Genomic DNA, 24,982 nt, shown 5'->3' on the forward strand with positions numbered 1-24,982 from the left:
GAGGTCGCACCCGACGCGATTTTGACAAAATATATTTATCATAATATAAGTTTATTACTGTTAGAAATATATAAATGTTTAAAATAATTTAGATTTTCGCATGCTCTCATATACTGTTTAAAGTTATTTAGATATACTTTTGAGACAATAAAAAAAAGGGGGGGGGAATGGCGTATGTTAGACCTGGCACCTTGGCGTGAGTCTCCCTTGCACTTTTTATCGCTGTGCCTCATGTGTTTTGCTGGTGTTAGCTGCTCAGAGCACTGTGCCACTGCCAACCAGTGCCACAGTGCAAGTGCTCCCTATATAAAATGTATATGTTGGTTGGATTTCATGATTGGCTTATTTGGTTTACTGTCAGACCCCAGTAAAGTGCACCAGGGGTGCCAAGGGCTTGTAAATACAAATGCTGCTGGTGGGCTTGCAGCACTGGTTGTGCCACCCACAGAAGCGGCCTAGTAAAATGTGTCTAAGGTCTGCCAGTGCACCCACTTGCCAGTCCCTAAACCTTCCCCTAACTTCATATTAGTCACCCCTATGGTAGGCCCAAGGGAAGGGTGCATTGTAAGCATAAGGTAGGACAAGCCCTGATGTGTGTGGCATGTCCTAATAGTGAATTACAGCCATTTTCGTTTTTCACTATTGTAAGGCTACCTGTTCTCCATAGGCCAGAATGGGCTGTTAGAATTGTTACATTCTATGATCCTAACAGACCCAGGGAACATGGTAGAAATTCGAGTTTAGTATGCCTGAACTCAGAATAATAAAATACATCTTTTAGTAAAGTTTATTTTAATATTCTGTGTTTGCAAATGCCACTTTTAGAAAGCTGGTATTTGCTTGCCTAACCATTTCAGCCCGCCTCTGCTAGGATGTGTATCTGCTGTCTGGTTTCTGTGAGTGACAGGGCTGGGGAATTCCAGGAAACAGGCTGGGGCAGCCCGGTGGTGAATAGAGAGATTCACATCCAGATGGGTGGGAGGAGTACACCTGGACTCTGAATAGGGCTGTGCTCTGCCTCCACAATGCTGGCTCCACCTCCTGTGGAGCGGCTGATGTCTCTGCCCTGCACTCTGAATGGAAAGTCAGAGACATGTCAACAAAGTGCTCAGGAACTGGTTTGGACTGGGCAAATGCCCCTCTACCCCAGAGGAACAAAGGAATTAGGGGTATAAGTATTGGGACCCTGCTCCCAAGAAATTAGATCCTGCTTGACAAGAAGAACCTCTGCCTGAGGAGAAGGAACTGGGAAAGCTGCAAGGAGGAGTACTGTCCCTGACCTGGGGGATTGGCCTGCAGTGGTTGTCTTGCTGCTGAAGGAGAGGAGAAGGACTACAAAGTACTTTATTTCAACTTGTGCTTAAAAAGATCTCCAAGGGCCTGAGAAGAGCTGGCCTCCTGTTAAGAAGTCCCAGGAACAAAAGGACTTCACCCCCAGCTTCCCCCTGAACTCTGCTGTGTGAGTTCTGCCCCTCCTAGAGTGCTGGAACCAGTTTTGGTGCCTTTGGGAGCTGTGCCTGCTGTGGGAAGCTGGCCAAGAAGAAAGAAACCAAAGATCTCCACTTTTTCACGCACAGCCGGCTTAGCGAGAAAATTTCCGTCGCACCGCTCGTTAGCGTGCAGAATTTTATCGCTGAGGACATCGTCGTAGAGCCTGCTGCCCCTGAGCCCGATCAGCGCTGGGAAAATCGTCGCCCCGCTCGTTAGCGGACCGAATTTGATCGCTACCAGCCCAAGATCCCCGCTCCGCCTTTTAGCGGGCAGAATTCTATCGCTGCGAACATCGTCGCAGAGCCTGCTGCTGCTGTGTGAAATCGTCGCAGAACAAGCCAAGATCATCGCACCGCTCGTTAGCGTGAGTAATTTTATCGCTGCGAAAATCGTCGCAGACTCAACCAAGATAACCGCTGGTGAAATTGTCGCTCCGCTCGTTAGCGGGCCGAATTTTGTCGCATTGTGTCTTAGCGAGTAAATTTCTACCGGATAAGCTACCCCTTGATTTTCAACGCTGAAGTGCCGCTAGGAACTTTTTATTGCATCATAAGGTACTGGGGGTTAAAACGGACGCTAAGGTGAATGATTTTGTCGCTAACCTAAGAACTCTTTCTGAAAGCATATTCTTGAACTGTGTATGTCATTTTTGTTGTTATTTGGTCTTGTGCTAAGCCTTTATATAAAAGATCACTATTTTTGATATAAATCTAGTGTGGTGTCCATTTGTGGTGTTGTCACTGAGTTACTGTATGTGGTCACAAATGCTTAACCTATAACGCTCTGAGATAAGCCTTGTCGGCTTGCGCCAAGCTACCTAGAGGGTGAGCAGGGGTTATTTTAGGAGTGTAACCCCTTACCCTGACTAGAGGAGAGGGTCCCTGCTTGTCACAAGTACCTACCTGTACCAACCAGAGATCCCCAATTCTAACAGCGTACCCGGCAGGATACTATACGTCTGTGACGTAACGCAGGGCCTGGCAGCGTGTACTCGTCGAATACGCAACACGCAGCAGGCGTGACCCCATATGTACATGATGTAACGCGTGGCTTGGTACCGCATACCCGTCGGATACCAAAGTAGTACCTGGGGTGACTTCATGCGTATATGAAGTTACGCGGGACGCGGTGCCACAAACTCGTCGGATACGAAATGCGCATCCTTTACGAGTTTAGCAATATGGCAGATAGGATTCATGTGGTGATGGAGCTTGGTACGCTACCGGTATGGGAGTGCAGTTTTCTCCCCCCCAAAAAAATTATATACATATTTTTGGGGGAAGATATAAAACATTACATGATTTTCAAAGTTAAAAACAAGAAGTATAATAGAGTTCCAAAATATTTAAAAATATAATAGAAAAAATATAGGTTTTATAAACAAAATATGAAATTAACATTTAAAAAACCTTCGAAATTCACTGAAAAAACCATGGGTCTTACAGGCGTTATAGTTAGGAATTAGCATCTAAAAAACCATAGAAATTCACACAAAAAAATAGGTTTCACAGACGTTCTAGTTAGTTGAACATTTGACTCATATAAAACCAGAGAAATTTGCCTGTTATAGTTAGTTGAGCTAACTATAACTCGCGCGCCCACAATGCACTGCTGATGATGTCACATATTACATCACTCATGACATGGTCAGTGACATCACTGATGACATCTCAAATGACATCACTGATGACATCACTCATGACATCATCCACGTGACAATCTGATGCACATACTGATGCTCTAATATAAACTTTGATACACCCATTCTAAAATGCTGACTACTATTTTTGAAACCATACACAGAAAAATGCCATATACTACATAGCACTCACTATTTCCTAGGTCTACAAACACATCCAGTCACTTATACATGTAGTTACTCATCAATAGAGGACTATAATATGCACTCATACATCTATACATGCAGTCACACGCTGCCACTCATCCATAGAGTTACTCACACGCCTAGTCAGTAATGCAAAGAATCAATCACATACCCATTTAATCATGTATACAGTTATACACACTAACTTTGTTATTTTTAAACATACCACATCTTATTTATACAGATACTAACACAAATTTACTGTCTTATACAATCACTGATAGAAGCAGACACTTATTTATACACCCACTCTTGAAATAACTTAGTCTCACGTATACTCATTTATATACTCCAACACTCACATATAGTGGCTTAAAGCCTATGTAGTTAGTCACAGATATACCATTGAGACATTTATTCACTCACCAACACACCCATAGACACACTAACTCACCCATACAGCCCTTTCCAGATGCACTTTTTAATCCATACAACCAGTGAATGCACAGACCCACCCACACAGACACTCAGGGACCCATACAGATACTCAGACAACAAATCAATAACCTATATAGACACTCATGTAGGTATTCAGCAACCGATGCAGTTGCTTACACAACAATGGAGAGACTAATACAGACTTTTACACAGTTTAGTCACTAACCCATGCATTCAGTAAGACACGTTCAATCACTCACTTATACAGTCAGTCACACACATACGAAATAATTCCTTTAGGCACTTGTAAATGCATTCATTCTTCAATACACCTTGGCATATATATATAAAACATATTTACATTTTATAGAAACACACATTCACTGGATGATGTCATGAGTGATGTCATTTGAGATGTCATCAGTGATGTCATCAGTGATGTCACTGACCATGTCATGAGTGATGTAATATCTGACATCATCAGCAGTGCATTGCGGGCGCGGCAGTCACAGTTAGCTCAACTAACTATAACAGGCGAATTTCTCTGGTTTTATATGAGTCAAATGTTCAACTAACTATAACGTCCCTGAAACCTATGTTTTTTTGAGTGAATTTCTAAGTTTTTTAAAATGCTAATTCCTAACTATAACGTCTGTAAAACCTATGGTTTTTTCAGTAAATATATATATATCTACATATACTTACACAAATACATACAGCGCCATATTTAAGTTTAAGCAAATATGTGTATGCACATATATACATATGTGTGTGTATATACTCCCACTGAACAAAGCAGCGTGCACGCACACACACGCATCACCATTGCCTCATCAGTTTTATCTGTGACCCATTGAGTGCCCCCTAAAAATCACTTCTAGAGACGCCACTGAACAGAATGTTATGTTATGTTAGTTAGTTTATAAAGCGCTCAACTCACCCTAGGGCATCTTGGCGCTGCCTAGAAGAATAGGGTCCTGCGAGGGGAGCATTGAAGAAACTGGAGAGTGGATTTAAAACAAAAAGGCTTTCAGCTGTTTTCTAAAGATGCCATAGCTAGGGATTGATCGCAGAGCCTGGGGGAGCTGGTTCCAATATCTTGGAGCAAGATATGAAAAGGCTCTGCCGCCAGTCCGGGTGAGACGAAATCAAGGAACCTGAAGGAGACCCAGCGAGCTAGATCTGAGTCTCCTAGAGGGACAATATTTGAGAAGTTTTCTTTGTAGGTAGAGAGGACCTCTGTTGCTCAAGGCATTATAGCTTAGGCAACAGATTTTGAAAAAGGATATCTTTTTCACAGATAGCCAGTGTAGTTCTCTGAGCAGCGGAATCGAAGGGGAGCCTGCCGGGTGGTTCAGAATCATTCTTGCTGCTGTATTCTGAACCACCTGCAGTTTGGCCAGATGAGTCTCCCCTACTTCTGCCAGCAGAGCGTTGCCGTAGTCCAAGCGGCTAGTTACCATAGCCTGCACTAATGTCCTACGATGACGGGTAGGCATATATGGGAGTATTTTCCGCAGAAGTCGAAGGCTATAGTAGCATGAGCTGGTCGTGGCCGCAATATGGTCCTTCATGGACAACGTCCGGTCTATTTTTATACCCAGGTATTTACTGAGAGTTTGGGAGTGGGAGCAGAGCCTAGTTGGACGGGCCACCAATCATCTGACCAGATGTCCGAGGCTTTCCCCATCAACATGATCTCTGTTTTTCCTGGATTTAATTGAAGGCAATTTCCAGTCATCCAGTCAGAGATCGCCTTCATGCCGATGGTAAAACGGATTTTTTCATTCTCTGGGTTTTCTCCAATAGTGAACATAAGCTGCGTGTCATCTGCGTATGAGATGATCTCGAAGCCCAACTGCTCAACTATCCTCGCTAGGGGGGCCATATATATATTAAAAAGGGTAGGACTCAGACAAGAGCCTTGCGGGACACCCTTCTCCAGAGACATTTTGACCGATGAATAGGGGCCTAAGATGACTGTTTGAGTTCTCTCAGACAGAAAATGTTGTAACCATTTCAGGGATGTCCCTTTGATACCACAAGCGGATAGTCTCTCTGCCAGCTTTGTATGAGAGATGGTATCAAAAGCCGCGGAGAGAATACTGCATCATGTGATCTTGGAGCGGTTAGGTTTAAGAATAGTATTTCTCGTCCACAGTATTACTAATAATTCGTACACATTTAGAGTTCTGTTCATGATAGCATCAGAAGTGTTCAGAGTTTTGATTGTGATATTACTCCTACTCAATTTGATCTTGCTGATACCCAGACCTTTGCCTCTGACAATAATAGGCTTACGTATATCTCTTCCACTGCTATTGTGCAGATTCACCCGAGTTATAAACGTGTAAATCACCAGACCACTAGCTCAGAAAATATCCAGCGATTTGAAATAGACAACACACAAACTCACTCTGCGTTGTGCTGCTAATAATAGCCAATGCTCCATCATCGTTTTCTCCAAGACACTTTCTCATTCTCAGTTTATTTAAAGTAGGCACTTTCTCCTTTCACTTAAACTCTCCAAGGCTCTCATTCATTTCGTTCATTGGTTTCTTTTACATACTGTCGTGTTGGCTAACTATCTCAAACTTCAAAAGAGCACCTGCTTAGCAATATAAATCCAAACGTGAATTAAACAATGTGCACATTTAGCTCCTGCTAACGTCAAAGAGATGGCATGCATCAGTAAACTTTGTTTTATGATACCTGAGGGAAATGATACTTAGTTGAATAGGTTAGCAAAGCTGTCAGCAATGATTTGATTACATTTTATTTAGAAAGCAATAAAATCAATGATCTTGTGTATATTCCTTGGAGATATTTATTGCAGGAAAGGTGTGTCTTTTTCACAAACTGATACTTGGGGTCTTCAGAGAACAGGTGGTCTGATGTGGGCTCCAACGATTCAGCTTAACTGGATGATTAATGAACAAGAGTAGGGCTTCGGCTTTGTAGAACTGTAGAAGATCCTGGGAAACCTTTATTTAAAATAATGTATGATCATTTAATAATGCTCTCTAATTAAACAAGCAGCAGAAAACAGGCCCAAGTTTTCGATTCCTGCTTAGCTGATTAAAATGCAAAAAAAACAGTTGATGGACAGAATGCAGAACAATGTCATACATTCACCCCAGTACAGAGATCTGGGCCTAAATCCATCGTTTTTTTGCTCACCATGCCATTCCAGTTTGAACCCAGCCACATGCAAATCAGTCTTGACCCTGTGCCTCATGGAAACAGTCCAGCCCGAACTGCCAAACCAGGTCCTCCCTGGACTGGAAACAAGCATCCTAGGACCGGTTTTGGGGTTTCACCCCTCTTCAGCCAGGATAGCTTGATTCCAGTGGCATGGAGAGCACGGGACTCACGTCTGAGCATACCCGTCCCACTTGGGGTGACAAATGCAAAAACAACAGTTGATGGACAGAATGCAGAACAATGTCATATATTCACCCCAGTACAGAGATCTGGGCCTAAATCCATCGTTTTTTTGCTCACCATGCCATTCCAGTTTGAACCCAGCCATATGCAAATCAGTCTTGACCCTGTGCCTCATGGGAACAGTCCAGCCCGAACTGCCAAGCCAGGTCCTCCCTGGACTGGAAACAAGCATCCTAGTTTGAACTAATATAGAAGGGGCTGTGCTGGGGGAAGATATGGGAGAGTATCTAAATAGTGCAGTAGGCACCAAACAATATGTCTTGGATAGGGCATAATGAGTTCCACAATTCCCTTTCCTCTTTGCTTTTGCTGTCAATCATGCATGTCCGATAAGTTGAACAAATCTTGTGATTCTTGCAGGTTTGGATATCGATGGCCTTTATCGAATCAGTGGCAATCTGGCAACAATACAGAAACTACGCTTTAAAGCGGATCATGGTATGTGACGTGACATATAGAATGTTTCATGTCTCTCAGTGGATGCTTTGTAATCAGTCTTGAGGTATAGCAGTGGCAGACATAGGTCTATAGTGTCCCTATATACAAAATAATCCTTTAATGGAGATGTGGTCAAGTGATAAAGTTACAGACTTCAGATGCATGAGACTTTGAGTAAAATTCCTGCTGTCCCCCTTGATCACTTTGGCCTCATGTTAATCATATTATCTCCCTTGCCATAATTCCCTTTATTTCTACAATTGAGTGCCTACATGTGTGCTAAGGAAGAAATTATGCTAATGCATTTATTCAACATGGTTCTGTCACTCTGTCAATTCATGCACAAAATGTTATGCTGTGCTGTTTTTATATTGCATTGTATATCAACAATTACCTGGTCTCTTTGATGTCATCAAACTGTGATTCATGTGTTTTTCCAATCGGGTGTCTTTGTGGGCGGCATGAGGTGCTTTCAAGTGGGGGGATGGGGGGTGGCCAGGCCAGCCAAAACAACGAACGCGCCTTGCTAAAGCTCCATCAACCAGCCTCCACATCAGTCTTCACCCTTGTTGGAGACATGGTATAGTGGCCACCGTGGGGGGACCCGATTTGATTTGATTTAAATATTTGTAGAGTGCAACTATCTCTCTGAAAGAGCATCTTGGTGCTATGCGGAAGAGAGCAAGGAGACTCAGGTAGACATGTAAAGTATTTCAGTTTATATAAGTGAAGGACAGAATGCATCCTATCAGTGGCGGCTCCTCCACTGGGGCGTGGGGGCGTCGGCACACTTCTTTCTCGCAATGAGAGATGCAGAAACATGAAATGGTAACACTACCATTTCATGTTTCAGCTTCTCGCACGGCGAGAAAGCAGAAGTGCCTGGAGTGCCTGGTTGGGGGCAGGCGGGTGGGCGTTCCTCCTTGAGTGCAGGGGAGGCGTGGCTAGCCCACTGTCTTTGGGGCTGACTGTTTGTTCGGCCCCCAGGGCCGACCAAACCAGTCATGCGCAGTTGGGCACTCTCTCTTTTTCTCTATGTAGGCTACATAGAGAAAATGGCTCCCTGGCCTACAGGCGCCCAGCCGTGCGCCGCCCGCCTCCAATCACAAGGCTGCTATTGCAGCGTTGTGATTGGCTTAGGGGAGAGGGAGGGAGGCTGTCTAGGTTAACGCAGGCCCTGCCAGGAGCAGCAGGAGAGGTGGCGCGTGATCCGGAGGAAGAAGTGGGAGGAAGGTATTAAGGTAAGTTTAGTTTTGATTTGATTTTCTTTACTGTTCCGCTCCCCCCACCCCCCCGTGGTAACCCCCTCCCAGTGAGTATTGCGAGCTGGAACTGCGTGTGTGGCAGGCAAGATCCCACGCTCTTGACCCCACCCCCCCCCTCTCGCCCCTGCCCCTGAAGCACTTCTCTCCTATTGCATTGTCTATTGACAGTAGCAACAGAGCAGTGCTAATGGTTTTCAGGTGTTCTTTCTGGCATTAAATATTTATGGCGATCGATCGCTGGGTTCAGGGTTTTACAGGTGTCTTAACACACATGAAGGCGGGAGTCCTCGTTGCTGGGTTATTTAGAAACCTAACTTCGGACTCTTTGTGTGCGGTTTATCCTCGACCCCTCTGCCCAGAATTCGTATCCAGGACTAGAGGCTAATAGATTTTCATTAAACATACTCTTTTTAATACTCGCTAAATAATACTTTTAAAGTATTATTAAAAGCCATTAGCATGAGAAGTGCAAGTGTTGCGCTCTTTCCGCGACCTGCGCTCTGTCTCTGTGGAGCCTGAACCTGAGGGGGTGGAGGCGAAGGCTGGGCAGAGGTACGAGTCCTGTCGTAAATAAAGTATTACGCACTCATAATTTCTATAGGTATCAATAGGATCATGCATAAAGCAAGAGGCTGAGTCCGTGGTATCAGGTTCAAAAGGGCTTTATTCCAATAACTCGAGTTATAGGGAGAATGGTTCCATCACCACAAGGGATCAGGAAGGGTCTTCTGCCACTTTATTCACAGAGTACAGTATATATACATTCAATATTATACGTAAGCAGGAGCGCTTCAGGCAGAGCAAGAGAGAATGAGATAAGAGCATGTGGGCGTGTAAGTAGGCGTGAAGGTGGGCGTCCATGTGGGCGTCCACTTGATGAGTCATAGGTGAGTGTCATAGGTGGGTGGATACCTGGAGGGGGTTGCGTGATCAGCTGGAACTTTACTGGAACTTTGCCTTACTTGTGCTCAACTCGAGCATGACGTGTAACTGACGTGTAACTGGGGGAAGGCTGCTGTGCAGTCGGGGAGTCTGGAAGAGAGGCCTTCAGTGTCAGGACGACCAGTACATTTTGTATTATCTGATATCTAAATTCCGGAGCAGGGACTGATCTGTGACATAGGTTGCCCATCACCAAGAGCCGATGTGGCACCTATTTCTTCATTCACTGCGTAGGCCTTACATGGGGGCTATGGGTTTTTCACTGACGTGAGCTTTGCAATCACACAAAAAGAGACAGAAAGGCTAGGCTCTCTCCTTTGCAGACGGGTGGTGTTTATTCCTCCTTCTCCAGGCAGGAATGTGGTTCAGTAGGAGTAAGCAGATAACCGTGCTCAATACTGTCTCGGCACCCCGGACTGGGCCCCTTTGGCTGAGGCCCAAGTGTGCGAGGCCAAGGATACGCAGCTGCAGCTCTCAGAGCGTCTGAGGCCTGAAACCTCTTTTCGGCTCTGGCTGAGCCACAAAAATGGGCTTTCATGAAAATGACACAAGTGCAGGAAAACATGATGCAAAACGTGTAGGCCTCAATGCAGATTTGTCGTTTCTCTCATGGGAGACTGGATGATGGCAGGCCACGTTATAGCATAAGCATCATGATAGACAGGCCATGGAGGGGAAATGCATGGGATACATGCATGTGTACATAAAGCGTTGGGGGGCACATAGGGGACACATAGGTCTCATAATTTTTATTTCCTCATTCCCTCCTTGTCCCCTAGTGGACCCTTCATGTCACATCTATTCTCATGAGACAGTCGATCTGTTCTTGCAGCATTATTTTTTCATTTTCAATGCTCTGTAAATGGGGATGTGGAACACATGCAGTAGCACACAGACCGCAAACGGCCGGGCCACACTGCAGACATAGACAACAACTGAATATCATCAGTAGTATTAACCCACAGACGGTCAACACTTTCCATCCCCATGCCGATATTATTCCCCAAAGCCAACCGGGCCAAGTCCACGTGCCTGGGTCTTGGTGTATGCTTTGGGCAATCTTGTGGAGCCTTGTTATTGCTTTGTATACAGACGGTGCGTTATTAGGGATGAAAACGCAACAGCTGGAGCCGATGATCCTACAAGCCCCGCCCCTATCCGCCAGGATGACGTCAAGAACAAGACGATTCTGAAGAACGACCATTCTCATAGCAGACTGTTCCTGGGTCAAGTTCCCCAGGGCTGATGCAGTCTCATTTGCAACTGTTTCTAGAATCCTTGTTAACCTGCGGATAAGTTTACTATTCTGGACGGGACCTATGAAGAAAAAGAATCCTTTGTTGAAATCTGTATATTGCTCCCAAGCTGTCTCAGTCTGGTCAATGCCGGAGGCATCGAGCCCTCGTCTGTGTCTGATAAGTGCTAGTTGGAGATCTTGATGATAGTTCGATGGGGCCAAGAAAACGGGCGGTAAAAGAAATGATATGTAGCACGTCCCACCCCAGTCTAAGGGCAGTTGCACATAGGCTGTCTGGCCACAAATAAAGTAGGTGTGTCGTGATGCTCTGAAATAGGACTTTCCTATGTCTTTAAACACTATTATAGTATTACACTCGCTGTGCCCCAAATGTACTGAGCCTTCTTTTCTGACACACAAGTTCCCTTTTACTGGCAGGACTGTAATTGAGGATGGACCTAAATTGTGTATGGGCTTAACATTCAACACTATAAAGTCGAGGGTCGCATTTCCTTGCAGATACTCTACATTTTCTAGATCTGTACCTTTCCTTTGGGGAAGACCTTCTTCATCTGGGAAACATGCTTCATTCATGACTTTATTCAAGTTACCCCATACCCAGTCACCCCTACACTCCTTGTCTTGACATTCTTTGGCATCACCGTTGATGGATGTCATTAAGGCAAACCATGCTCCGCAAGAACCATTATGGGAGAACGGAAAAGGGAAAAGAGGCAACACTCCCTTCACCTTCTGATACGGGGGAAGTCGGCCACAGACCCAGCAGTCTGTAGCATTGCTAGTCTGATGTGAATGGTGCAGCATCTGAATAAAGGTATTGTTGCGTAAGGCAAGTCGATATGATAGCTCATGGGATGGCAGATCACTAAATGTGTGCTTTATGGTATCATTAGTGGAGGAGTGTAAGAGTGAGGCAATAGGAGGAAAAATAGCATGTAGTATTAAGCTGATACATATTATCGTGATGCATAGAAGAGATAGAAAAATCAAGGTCACTATACATCTACTACGTAATATTTTACAGTATTTTGTTTTCATTTTGCTCTTTTTATCATTATCATTGTCCAAGATCTTATGCAAGCCAGAATACATGTTCAACCGCTTCACCACCTAGTGGACTTAATTGATCAAACGGGTTCTGACTTTTTAGATCTAAGTTTAGCTTTGTACTCCTGCTGGGGAGTCTCCTCTAGTAAAGGGGGCTCAAAGTCTGAAAAGTTCGTGTCCTTTTTAAAAGAATCGTTATCCCCGAAGTAGCGTTTACAATGATGAAGATGAACCCATCCTTTCCGTCCTTCGACTTTAACGGCTGTCCTCGTTGTTAATAACACTAACTTCGGCGCCTTCCACCTCGGCTCAAGAGGGCTCGATCTATCAAAGTTCCTTATTAGGACATAATCCCCAGGAGCGATGGAGTGTTCCTTGACCTGGGTGTTGTCAGGGAAGGCGGCAGCAACCTGCGAACGACAAGAGAGTAGTGCAGACATCAAGGAAGCCAGGTAATCTGTCATCATGTTACTATCAACATCAGTAATCTTTTTAGGCATCGGAGTGCCCCACATATTCGGTGGTCTACCAAAGACCACTTCATAGGGAGATAAGCCTGTTCTAGAATGGGCTACCATTCGCATGTAAAAGAGGGCAACCGGCAGGGCTACCATCCAATCTACACCTTTGTCTGCGCAAAACTTTGCTAGTTTTATCTTTAAGGTCTGATTGTGTCTTTCTACAAGGCCTGCTGCCTCAGGATGTCGTACGCAGTGGAACTTCCAGGTATACCCTAACAAAAGGGACACCTGTTTCATGAGTTCAGAGGAGAAAGGCTGACCGTTGTCGGAATATACGACACGCGGTAATCCATAACGTGGGAAAAACTCTCGCACCAATTGTCTGGCGGTAGTTACAGCAGTATAATCAGAGACTGGATAAGCTTCTGTCCACCTTGTCAGTGAACATACTACTACCAGGACATATTTGTAACCTCTACATCTGTCCATTTGGATATAATCCGTCTGGAGGACTTCAAAAGGGTGGTCAGGTGGATGGAATCCACCTTGTTCCATCGGAATGCCTTTACCTGGATTGAATTGGCAACAGATCATACATGTTCTGACCTTTTGTTTCGCTGCTGCACGCAGGTGCTTGTTGAACCATATATTCTGCAAGCTGTCTAGCATTGCTTTCTCTCCTAAGTGTGCAGGACTATGTGCGGTATTTATGATCACTTGTACCATCGAATCAGGAAGAAACCATGTTGCTTTGCCCTTAGTCATCCAACCCTGATCAGTCAGTACCCCTCCTTGTTCCGACCATTTCTTTAATTCGTCTAGAGTAGCATGTGTCTGTATGTCTTGTACATCCCTGGAAGGATCCCTGACTGTCATGGCTTTGGTCATTGATGGTATCTGTGAGTTCGTCATGTCTAGTGGGGTCTGAGCTGTCTGTTTAGCAGTTCGGTCTGCCAGATCATTGCCTTGAGAAATGGTATCTGTGGCTTTAGTATGTGCTTTGCATTTCAGGATAGCTATGGCTGTCAGCAAATGTATCGCTTCCAGAAGGGCTTGTATAAGGGGGCCATGCTGTATCTTGGCCCCGTGAGAGGTCAAGAAACCTCTTTCTCTCCACAGTACTCCGAAATCATGAACTACCCCGAATGCGTATTGTGAATCGGTGTAAATGTTTACCCTCAAGTGCTTAGCTCTTATGCACGCTTGTGTCAGGGCGATGAGCTCTGCTGCTTGTGCTGACAGTATGTCTATTCTTTTAGTCTCTATGGTTTCAGTAGCAGTGGTCACTGCATACGCTGCCACTAATTCTCCCGCCCCCGTCCTCATGCATGAGCCGTCAACATAGAGTGTTAGGTCAGGGTCTGGGAGTGCAACGTCTGTCAAGTCTTGTCTTGGCTTAGTCACGGTATGTATTACTTCAACACAGTCATGTGGGGAAACGTTTTCTGTATTGGAGGGCAAAAGAGTAGCAGGATTCAATATGTTGCATCGTCAGCTCATAACCTGTCAGTCTCGCTACAGTCAGGTGTTGGGTTTGTGTTCGGTTCAAGAGAACCTCCACTGCGTGTGGTACTTGTACTGTCAGGGGGTGGCCCAGCACTATCGAGTCACTTTGTCTTATGGCTAAGGCTGTTGCTGCAACAGATTTTAGGCACGCAGGCAAAGCCTGTGCTACTGGGTCCAATGTACTAGAAAAATAAGCACAGGGCTTGTGTTTTCCTGCATGGTCTTGTGTTAGGACAGAGAGTGCTGTTCCATCCCGCTCTGTCACAAAAAGCATAAAAGATTTGTTGTAATCAGGGATCGCTAAAACTGGTGCTTGACATAAAGCTCTTTTTAATTCTTCAAATGCCACAGTGTGTTCTTGTGTCCAAGGGAGGACATTAGTAGAAGCTGCCTCCTGTGTCGTCAACTGTATTAGGGGCTTGGCTATGTAAGCATACTGGGGGATCCACTGCCTGCAATATGAAGTGAGGCCAATGAATGCACGTACCTCCTTTTGTGTCTTGGGCTGTGAAAGGCCAGAAATCAATTGGATACGTTCCGGTGTCAGTCGCCTACCCTCCTTGGATAGCAAGTGCCCAAGGTACGCCACTTGCTGTTCACAGAATTGTAACTTCGAAGGGGACACTTTGTGCCCTTTGTCAGCCAGAAAGTGTAAAACCGTGAGTGATGCATCTTCGCAGTCAGTTTCTGATCTTGCAGTGATGAGAATGTCATCTACGTACTGTATCAGTGCTGTAGTGGTAGGCATATGAATACTGTCTAGTTGTCGCTTAAGTGCCTGACTGTAGATGCTAGGACTCTCTGTGAAGCCCTGTGGTGCTCTTGTGAATCTGAAGCTACGGCCTTTTAAACTGAAACCAAAAAGATATTGGCTGTCTGGATGTATTGGGATACTGAAAAATGCGTTCTTCAGATCGATAACTGTAAAGAACGTAGCCTTCGCATCAATAGCAGTCAATAATGAAGAAATGTCCGGGACCACAGGGTACTGTGGCACCACACATTTGTTTAATTCTCGCAGGTCCACAACTAATCTATAGACAGGTGGTGTATTGGGATCAGTTCGTTTAAGAATAGGAAGAACAGGTGAGTTGCATATGTTTGAATCTGTCTCTACCACCACCCCTTGTGCAATGAGTTCACCGATTATTCTCAGTAACCCTACTTCAGCCTCAGGTGGGATTTTGTATTGTCGTATCCGTGGCAGCACTACTCCTTCTTTGAGGGTGACCTGGTGTGGTGTAATGTTCATGAAACCTACGTCAGTTGGGCCTTGTGCCCATAGGTGCTGTGGTACATTTTGGAGCCTGATGTCAAAATCTTTCATTACAAAATGTCCCTTGAAATCACGTAAATACAGTCGCACTCCTTCTGGCGAGCAACAGATAATTGCTCCCAGTTCCTTTAATGTCTTTATACCAAGTAAGTTTTCTGGACATGATTTAGTAAGCAGTAAGTCTGTTGTATGTATTAGTGGACCAACTCCTAAAGAGACTGGTTCTGAAACCTCATTAATAATAGGCTTTCCTGAAAAGCCCAGGGATATGTTCTTTGAGCCCGAGAGGGGTGCCCCTGGAACCTCGGAATGACTGATGGTAGTTCTACTCGCCCCAGTGTCAATCAAAAACTTTTTATCTTGTCCTAGTAAACGTGCATGTACATAGGGACCCTCTTGGTGAACAGGAACTGGAATAAGGGGCAAGTCGAATTCCCTCTCTAGGCTGCTTCATGAATATGCTTGGTATTCTGGATAGTTAGTTTGAGCGTGCTGATACATTTGTGTTGTGGCGTGGGCTGGTGCAGGTGCAGGTGCATGGACAGGCGGTGGCGGCGGTGGAAACGTATCTGATGTCTGATGTGTGTTATTTTCCTTGGGAGGATAAGGACGTGGCTTTGTTTTACCTATAGCTATATTGTGTTTCAGGACTGCACATTCATTTACGAAGTGGCCTGGCTTCTTGCAATAATTACAGGTCCCACTAGTTTGTTTCGTGCTATTCTTGTTCGTGTTTGTGTTAGTGTTTGCCGGTGTCGATTGGGCCACCAGCATCTTCATTTTTGTATCTTTCATGCGTCTCTTTTCCTGGTCGTGTTCCTCTCTAATTCTGTTCTGGTGATATTGTAACATTTGTAACATCTGTGAAGGGCTGTTTGCTTGCCAAGTACTCTCAACCTTAAGCACCCTATACTTTACCTCTGGTAGGGAATTTTCTACTAGTTTGCTCACGAAAAGATGGGGATATGAATCGCTACCGGGCTTAAGGCCACTATTGATAGTAAAACATTTCTCAAACCTAGAGTAAAAATCGCGTGTGTCCTCGTCTGGTTTCTGTTTACAGGTTGAAATAGCATCCCAGTCTTCCTTTTTAGTAACTAATAATCTAGGCAAAACTTGTACAAGCAGTTCAGGTAAATCTTTAGCTCGGGGACCCAGACCAACCCCCGGGCCTCTTGCTTCTTCCTCTGTTTCCAACAGATCCCAGCTAATCTTTGTCTCTCCCACCTCCCAGTCCTTTTCTTTCAGCTTCTCGTAAATCCCAGCAGGCAATAGTACTTTCAATAACTTTAGAATGTCAGCATATGTATATTCTCCTAAGCGGAGAATGTCTTTTAGTTCTCGGTGAAAACCCCCCGGGTCTTTATCATGGGAGGGCAACATCTTTTTCATTTCCAGTATCTCTAGTTTCGACAAGGGGGTGTAGACATAGACCCGTTGCAGCACATTGTTTGCATCCTTTACAGGATGAACCTCTCGTAGGGGGTTCAGCTTGTCGTATAACTGTCCCTTATCCTGTGGTGGAGCGGGAAGCAGGGACCTAGTCACGTATACTATATATTTGTGTCGCTGATCTAGGATGACATTAATCAATTCAGTACCCATGTTCATCCACCTGTCTAGTATTATGTCGTCCAGCAACTTATACAATAGACCAGGACCAGAATATTGACTCTCATACAACGTAATCAAATGTTGGACCATGTAAACACCAGCTATGCGCTGTTTGTTTGGTGGGAGGCTCAAGAACGTTTGTGCTACGATATCATTATTATATGTATCATATTGGGATACCCACAGGGTGGCTGACCGTGCTAATTCATTTTCGGTCGGGGTGAGGGGCTGATCGTTACCTAACCATTTATTCACCGCTTTTTCGGTAATTTGGAATAAACTTTCAAGGGAATATCTTTCTTTTATAGCCGTTCCCTGTTTACGGTGATTGAGGCCCTTGGGCCTCTCGAACCGTCGGGCATGGCCCACGTATAGTACTCTGTCTTTGTCCCCTGCTTCGTCATCAGAGGATGACTCAGCCTTTTCGTCCGGTCCTGCTTTGTGTGAGGCTATTATTGCCTTTCGGATTTTGGTCAACATGTTGTCTGTCTGTCCTGATTTATCATGCTGACCGGCATCTATGCGATCACTCCAACCAATATAACAACGGTCTACGTCCCCGTCACCTTCGTCTTTTTCCCTGATCAGACAGTTAATTAGGAAGCGAAGGATATAGTTCTTAATAATTACTTTTCTATTTTGTATGGCTTCTGCTATGCACTCAGGACCTTCCCCTGTTCTTATGAATGTGTACATTTTCTTTAGGTGTTTATCCATATCTGGTAATTTTTCCAAATCTGCGACTGCTCGTCTAAGCCTTAGTGAAAACACGAGCATTCTGCCCTTTCCTGGATCTGGATCATATATACATTCGGAGATGTCTACTTTTACTGTCGGCCCCTCTCCTGATGCTGTCCCGGATCCCTCCCCGCCGTCCTCGAGCTCCTGGAGCTGGGCTTGTGTTGGGGGTGCAGGGAAAGATCCGTCCACGTATGCTGGTGGGGATTCCTCTAGGTAGGTGTTAATAAACGTTTCGGATGCTGTTGGTTTTATTTTTCGGGGTACTTGCGGTGGCACTCTAATGGGTCTTTCTACTGGGGCCACTTTTGCTAGTTCCTCTGAAAGGACGGGATAAATACCAGCAACGACAGTATTTCTTTATCTTTCAGTCTGCTCTCTTTTTACCCGTTCCCCTTCCTCCTGTAACTTCTTTTCTTTGGCTTTTTCAGACTCTTGTCTACTTCTCTCTGCTTTGTGGAACTCTTTCTCTGTTCTTCTATGTGACTCCTTGCGCCATAATTCAATGGCATCCTTCTGAGCAGGTCTACATTTTCTCTTCCATAGCTCTTCCTCTACCTTCATGATGCATTCCGCACCCCACGTTCCCGTGATAGGCCATCTATACTTTGTCTCTAAATCCTTCGTGTAATCCACCCATAGTTCTAAAAACAACACGGCATCTAAACCATGCTTACAGTACATGAAATGTCCAGGTGTGTCTCTAGGCGGAATGTTAACTGGTTCCTCTAGTACACCTTTTCTGGTACATATCTTACGCAGTTTCGAAAACAACGGCATGTTGGAATGTAACCGAAAACAAAAATCACAATGACCCAAAAACAAAAATCACAATGAAACAAACTTACATAAAAACCTGACACATTCAAACCTAAGTGAACCTGACTAAGACAATAACATTCATACAGTTAAATCGGTGCACCTGAATACTTGACTTGAATACTTGATGCATGCTCTTGAATACTTGAAAACATACCGGTCTCACAAGTGAGACACGTCTTTACCGTGTTCATTAAATGAACCCGTCTTTATGCAACCCCCATGAAAAACTCACCGGGAAGCAGAACTTGAAGGCCTCGGACACTTGACGCTGCGCAAGGAATGGCGTATCTTTGGTGGATCTCTAGAAACCTCGGACACAGCTCTCTCGCAGGGTGGGCTCTGGGTCGGGACGATCCGCAATCCTCACCGCCTCGTATGGATGCCTGGTCGCAGTCCGTCTCCTTCGTTGGCCTGAGCGAGTTGGCGGGAAAACCCGCAACGTGCGCACTTGAAGTCCGTCACGGCTGTGGAAGGGGGCAAAACTGGACCTTCATCTCCGGCGCGTGGGGAAAGAGATTTGTCCCTATTCGGGCGCCATTAAATGTCGTAAATAAAGTATTACGCACTCATAATTTCTATAGGTATCAATAGGATCATGCATAAAGCAAGAGGCTGAGTCCGTGGTATCAGGTTCAAAAGGGCTTTATTCCAATAACTCGAGTTATAGGGAGAATGGTTCCATCACCACAAGGGATCAGGAAGGGTCTTCTGCCACTTTATTCACAGAGTACAGTATATATACATTCAATATTATACGTAAGCAGGAGCGCTTCAGGCAGAGCAAGAGAGAATGAGATAAGAGCATGTGGGCGTGTAAGTAGGCGTTAAGGTGGGCGTCCATGTGGGCGTCCACTTGATGAGTCATAGGTGAGTGTCATAGGTGGGTGGATACCTGGAGGGGGTTGCATGATCAGCTGGAACTTTACTGGAACTTTGCCTTACTTGTGCTCAACTCGAGCATGACGTGTAACTGACGTGTAACTGGGGGAAGGCTGCTGTGCAGTCGGGGAGTCTGGAAGAGAGGCCTTCAGTGTCAGGACGACCAGTACATTTTGTATTATCTGATATCTAAAGTCCGGAGCAGGGACTGATCTGTGACATAGGTTGCCCATCACCAAGAGCCGATGTGGCACCTATTTCTTCATTCACTGCGTAGGCCTTACATGGGGGCTATGGGTTTTTCACTGACGTGAGCTTTGCAATCACACAAAAAGGGACAGAAAGGCTAGGCTCTCTCCTTTGCAGACGGGTGGTGTTTATTCCTCCTTCTCCAGGCAGGAATGTGGTTCAGTAGGAGTAAGCAGATAACCGTGCTCAATACTGTCTCGGCACCCCGGACTGGGCCCCTTTGGCTGAGGCCCAAGTGTGCGAGGCCAAGGATACGCAGCTGCAGCTCTCAGAGCGTCTGAGGCCTGAAACCTCTTTTCGGCTCTGGCTGAGCCACAAAAATGGGCTTTCATGAAAATGACACAAGTGCAGGAAAACATGATGCAAAACGTGTAGGCCTCAATGCAGATTTGTCGTTTCTCTCATGGGAGACTGGATGATGGCAGGCCACGTTATAGCATAAGCATCATGATAGACAGGCCATGGAGGGGAAATGCATGGGATACATGCATGTGTACATAAAGCGTTGGGGGGCACATAGGGGACACGTAGGTCTCATAATTTTTATTTCCTCAGTCCCTCCCCAAGACGTATTTATAGTTAGTGATTGTACAATGTAATTATATTGCAGAAACCGGTGCCCTTTATTTAACTTGCCTTCCTTAAAAGTAGTGTGTGAAACGATTTTTTAAAAGTTTCGCATAAAAATGAGCATGCTGGCCGAGATTGGCAATGTGTACCACAGCATGAAGTCCACTGAACAGAACCAGTGAAAAGGAACCCGCTATATTCAGGGATACAAATCGATCCGTCCTGTGGGCATGCATTCATCCACCCATTCTTCCACCCATCCATGCATACATCCACCCAATCATCCACTAGTCCATCCGTATTCCCATCCAACCATCCATCCCATGCATTTGCCCGTTCATCCATACACCCAACCATCAATTCATCCACTCTGGCATCCATTCAGTCACCCATCCATTTCAAAATCTCTAATCATACATCCACGCGTCCAATCAGTCACCAACCTACGTACCCACATACCCATCCATACCATCAGTTCATCCAGCCAAACATACATTCATTCACCCATCCATTTCTTTTGTGTATACGAATATATAACGTATACCCTGTATTTTGACCCTACCCTACCATACCTCCCAGGTGCCCTGTTTACACCACAAAGTAGCAGACAGCTGGCCCACGTCGGTACATTTCCCTAGAACCTCGGGGTGTTTTTAGGGAACAAAAGATTCGCTCGCCTGGCCTTGTGTATTTCAGGCTGAATGTAACATCTTAATGGTCCCATTTTTTATTAAATATGCAAGTCGCTGAATTTATATATTTATTGTGAATTATAGAAAACAACTGCCCGGTGTGATATTGCTCCCGTTAATTTAGATACTGAGTACGGTGCTGTGCGGGCGCAGTGATAAAGGTTATAAGAAATTACGTAATCATGGGCTGCTTTGTACAGGTCATGTATTTGTGTAATGCCTATTGTTTCAAATAAAACTTTAAAAAAAAAAAAAAGCAAAATCAATTGAGGAACAAGTCAAATCTATTTGAAAGAAGAAACGGGCAAAAAACAAACTTGAATCAATACAGAGCAGAACAGGAGCAGATCCAAATCCAAAAACCTCTAAATAAAAGTTACTTTTCTTTCAGCATGCTTGCGTAAACAATATACAAAAATACTATTCACCCACAACTGAAGGGTTTACAGAGACCAAACAAAACAAAGCACCAAGGGGCATATGTATCAAACGATTTTTGAATCGCAAACGCTGCGATTCGCAAAATAACAGCGTTTGCGATTAAAAAATCGGTAATCGGGATGTATGAGCCAAATCCCATCGCAAAATTAAGGAATTGCTAATTTAGCGATTTCTTAATTTTGCGTAAGCATTTAAGAAATCGCAAATTGCGATTTCTTAAATGATATGTAAAAAGCACCCAAGTGGTGCGAATTATCCTTAAGAAATCGCAAATTACCACCAACTTCCAGTTGGTGGTAATTTGCGATTTCCTTTCAAAATGCACTTTTTTTGAATTTTGCAAAGTGCCACGTGACGCTCATACATGCCCTTAGGGCATGTATGTGCGCCATATGCACACACATGCTCATTTCAGGGGTGCATCAGGGTGTCATCATGACACCCTTGCACCTTTGATATTATTCTCAAATAGCGATTAGCAAATTGCGATTCGCTATTTGAGAATTACTTCCCATTCATTCCTATGGGTCTCCTGGCCCATAGAAATGAATGGGCAGGTATTCCTTAATTGCGATTTCGCAATTTGCTAATCGCAATTAAGGAATTTTATGAAATCGCAAAAAGTTTGCAATTTTTTAAATACATCCCGTTTTGCAATTCTCAAATAGCGATTCTTTAAAAATCGCTAGTTGAGAATCGCAAATGGTGATGTTGATACATATGCCCCCAAGTTAGCCAATAAAGCCACATTTCCAAATGCCCAACATTAGACTTCTTGAAAGTTCCTAAAGGTTACAGTTGACTTTAATATGTATCCCTGAGCTCACAGGACTACAGATACAATCTGCTGAGGAGACACTGGCACTGTCTAAGTTAACACTTTATCCAACATACAATGCACAGTCTCGCACGGATATCTATTATTTTTAAGTATTAAATAGAAATCAATGAGAGGGCAGTGCTGAGGAGTACGTTTTATTAGGATCTCACTCCGATATCTGTCACCAGGATGTTGACCTCTGCTACTGCTTAGACTCTATCACCTCCACATTAAACAAAGATGGGTTTGCATGTTACGGCTTTTATCTTGCCAAGTTCTTGTCTAACGCATTGTTGATTCTCCCTAATGGCCCCACTGACACCAGTGTTTTAAATAATCCTGCCCAAGCTTACCTTACCCTAACCTACCTTCTTAAATGTCAAGTATACCAACAATATCCTAATATATCATCCATCAAATTAACAAAGCCACAGGTGACTGAAAATAATCTCACTAACCACCACAGAACATTAACCCAAACCTACAGACATGTTTCTTATAGAACAGAACTGTAACTCAAGCTGCTCAGATCACACTGGGTAGACAGTGCATTCCTAAAACCAGGACAATCTGCTTGTACAGCAAAAATAGCTGATAACTGTGTTAACTTGTTATAATTAATCTCACCTTGGTTCATTCCCGTTAATCGCCACCACCCACCAACCTTTCCTCCCTTGAAATGTTCTGTGCCCAACTGTCAAGTGTAGATTTTAAATCGATCTGCAAATAGCACAACTGATATCAGGCAAATTTAGGGTGCAAAGTGACACAGAACATACTGAAGGTAGAAAAGTATCACTGTAACAGAGAAAGAATCTTAAGTGGCTAGAAATCCAGAAAAAGTTGTGGTGAGGCAACATAAAAATGCATACAGATGACGTGCGAAAGGACAACCGTATTTCAAATGGCTATGTTTACTTCTACAAATTAATCCATTTTAAAGCCTCCACCTGCATATTTGGGTCCGTGAAGAACACATTTATTGAACTGGAAAAGGTGTTCAGAGTGTTCCTGATGACTCTAAAATTCTTACTTATCCACTTTATGTAAGATCTATATTCTCTTCCAGTGCGCATGGATCCTGTTCACTCTCAAGGTGCTATTTTGTCTTCTCATGGGTCCTGTGGATAATTCCTTGACTGAATTACAAACCAGTCTAATCAAAGAAAACATGAGCTCCATATATTGCTGAAAGAGCTTGCCTCATTGAAAATGTCAAGCTCTTAACTCATCAGAATGATGAGATTTGTGTGTCACTTATTTACTGACAGATCAGGAGCCTGAACTTCTCTAATCAAGGAGCTCAACTTCAATCATTGACTATGGTGCGCTTATTCACTCTCCTGAATTGTGAGCTCAGTCTTTACCTGCAGACCACACAACTCTCATTTGAGTATCACAAGGGGTCTCTATATTCCTTACTTGAAAGATGTGCTCAGTCAACACATGAGGTCAGCTGTAAGGCCTTACCCATTCTCCCAACAATGAGCACTGTCTCATCTGCATCAATAAAACCCTGATTCACTGTCCTCAACTGTATGCTCAACCCTCCCATCAGGAGCCCGCTTAAACTTACCCAGGATGATTAGCCCTGCCTTTCCAGCGAAATCTCAAAGAACTTAATTACTCACCTGGATGATTAGCTAATTTTTTTCCTGGATCTGCTGCAAGAGATGATCCTGTTCTTGCTGGTGAAGTGACTGCAAACACTCCCCATCACGCTTCTGCTGCTCCCACTCATGCAAAGAGGATTTCCGTTCTGCTTCAAATTCAGCCTAAATGCAAAGAAAGGCCAGAATACATGATTAAAACGCAAACTTCAAAGGGTATGCAATTCGCAATGACTACATTCTATTGAATTGGTGCGTGGAAGTAATCAGTCACTGGTTTCAAAACATAAAAATGTATATAAATATAGCCACACAGCTTGCTGCAGCGATCTAAACTGGTTGTTAAAGGCCATGAACCAGAGTAATAGGCCCAAACCACAGTCCTGGATCTATAACAAGGGAGAGAACCTTTAACAACTGGAATAGTCAGAGGCAGATATTTAAGGCTTTTGGAACATTCCACAACTGTGGGTAGAATGCTCTACATTAAAAAGAGAGAAACATATACAAAACGAGTTTGAAAATTATGGCAGATCAATCAAACAGAACTGTGCCTACGGAGTTAGTTGTAATGCTGCCTTGCAAATAAGAGTTGACACAAAAAAAAAAAATATCTTGGGCTGCGCCTTGATTGTGGGAGGGCGTGGGTCCTGGTCAGTGATGCAAATTGTTAGCAACCGGGCAGCTCATGCAGGTGGTCCGAGATTACTGCTCAAAGGAACCCAGAGATAGTTAAAAGGCTATTGTGTCTCACAATAGCAGCTTTTGACTGACCTATGTGTGCAGCCACCCCTGGGTTGTAGGATCGTCTCTGTGCGTGTTTACCTCGCAGCTGCATGTGTTTAGATTGTGGAGCCGCTTGTCCTGTGAAGGTGCAGTGTGCACTTTGCACTGCCTGATGGAGAGGGTGTGACCTCTATCGGAGTCTCTTCAGAAAGAAAACCACTGGTGCTGGTGTTGCTGGAGGAGTGCAGTATTCCAGGGGTCTCTGAGCGTAGCGCTAGTCCGGAGGTATTTGTTTCCTTTTAAAATACGCTATGTAGCTTTACATTATTCACTTTTCCATGCTTTTTTTGCAGCAAGTCGTTTTGCTCTTTAAACATATTTTCTATGTTTCGATAAAACTTATGTGGAGTCACGAGCCTTGTTTGAA

General features: G+C 44.3%; 1 long non-coding RNA gene and 1 pseudogene across 2 annotated transcripts in view; one reads left to right on the forward strand and one right to left on the reverse strand.

Annotated features, from left to right (window-relative positions):
* The window catches only part of LOC146870525 (rho GTPase-activating protein 27-like), a 1,164,614-nt pseudogene that overhangs the window by 1,102,741 nt on the left and 36,891 nt on the right, over positions 1 to 24,982 (forward strand). Inside the window, exon 16 of the transcript XR_014978312.1 lies at positions 7,562 to 7,639. The product of XR_014978312.1 is annotated as a rho GTPase-activating protein 27-like (transcript). The remainder of the gene's footprint in view (positions 1 to 7,561; positions 7,640 to 24,982) is intronic.
* Positions 9,554 to 24,982, reverse strand: part of LOC146870529 (uncharacterized) — a 174,616-nt gene continuing 159,187 nt past the window's right edge. The window contains exons 5-6 of the long non-coding RNA XR_014978316.1: positions 23,851 to 23,994; positions 9,554 to 12,561 (exon numbers count right to left, since the gene is read on the reverse strand). This is a non-coding gene — a long non-coding RNA (uncharacterized LOC146870529). The remainder of the gene's footprint in view (positions 12,562 to 23,850; positions 23,995 to 24,982) is intronic.

The sequence above is a fragment of the Triturus cristatus genome, chromosome 1_1 (assembly GCF_964204655.1).
Source record: "Triturus cristatus chromosome 1_1, aTriCri1.1, whole genome shotgun sequence".
Lineage (NCBI taxonomy): Eukaryota > Metazoa > Chordata > Amphibia > Caudata > Salamandridae > Triturus > Triturus cristatus.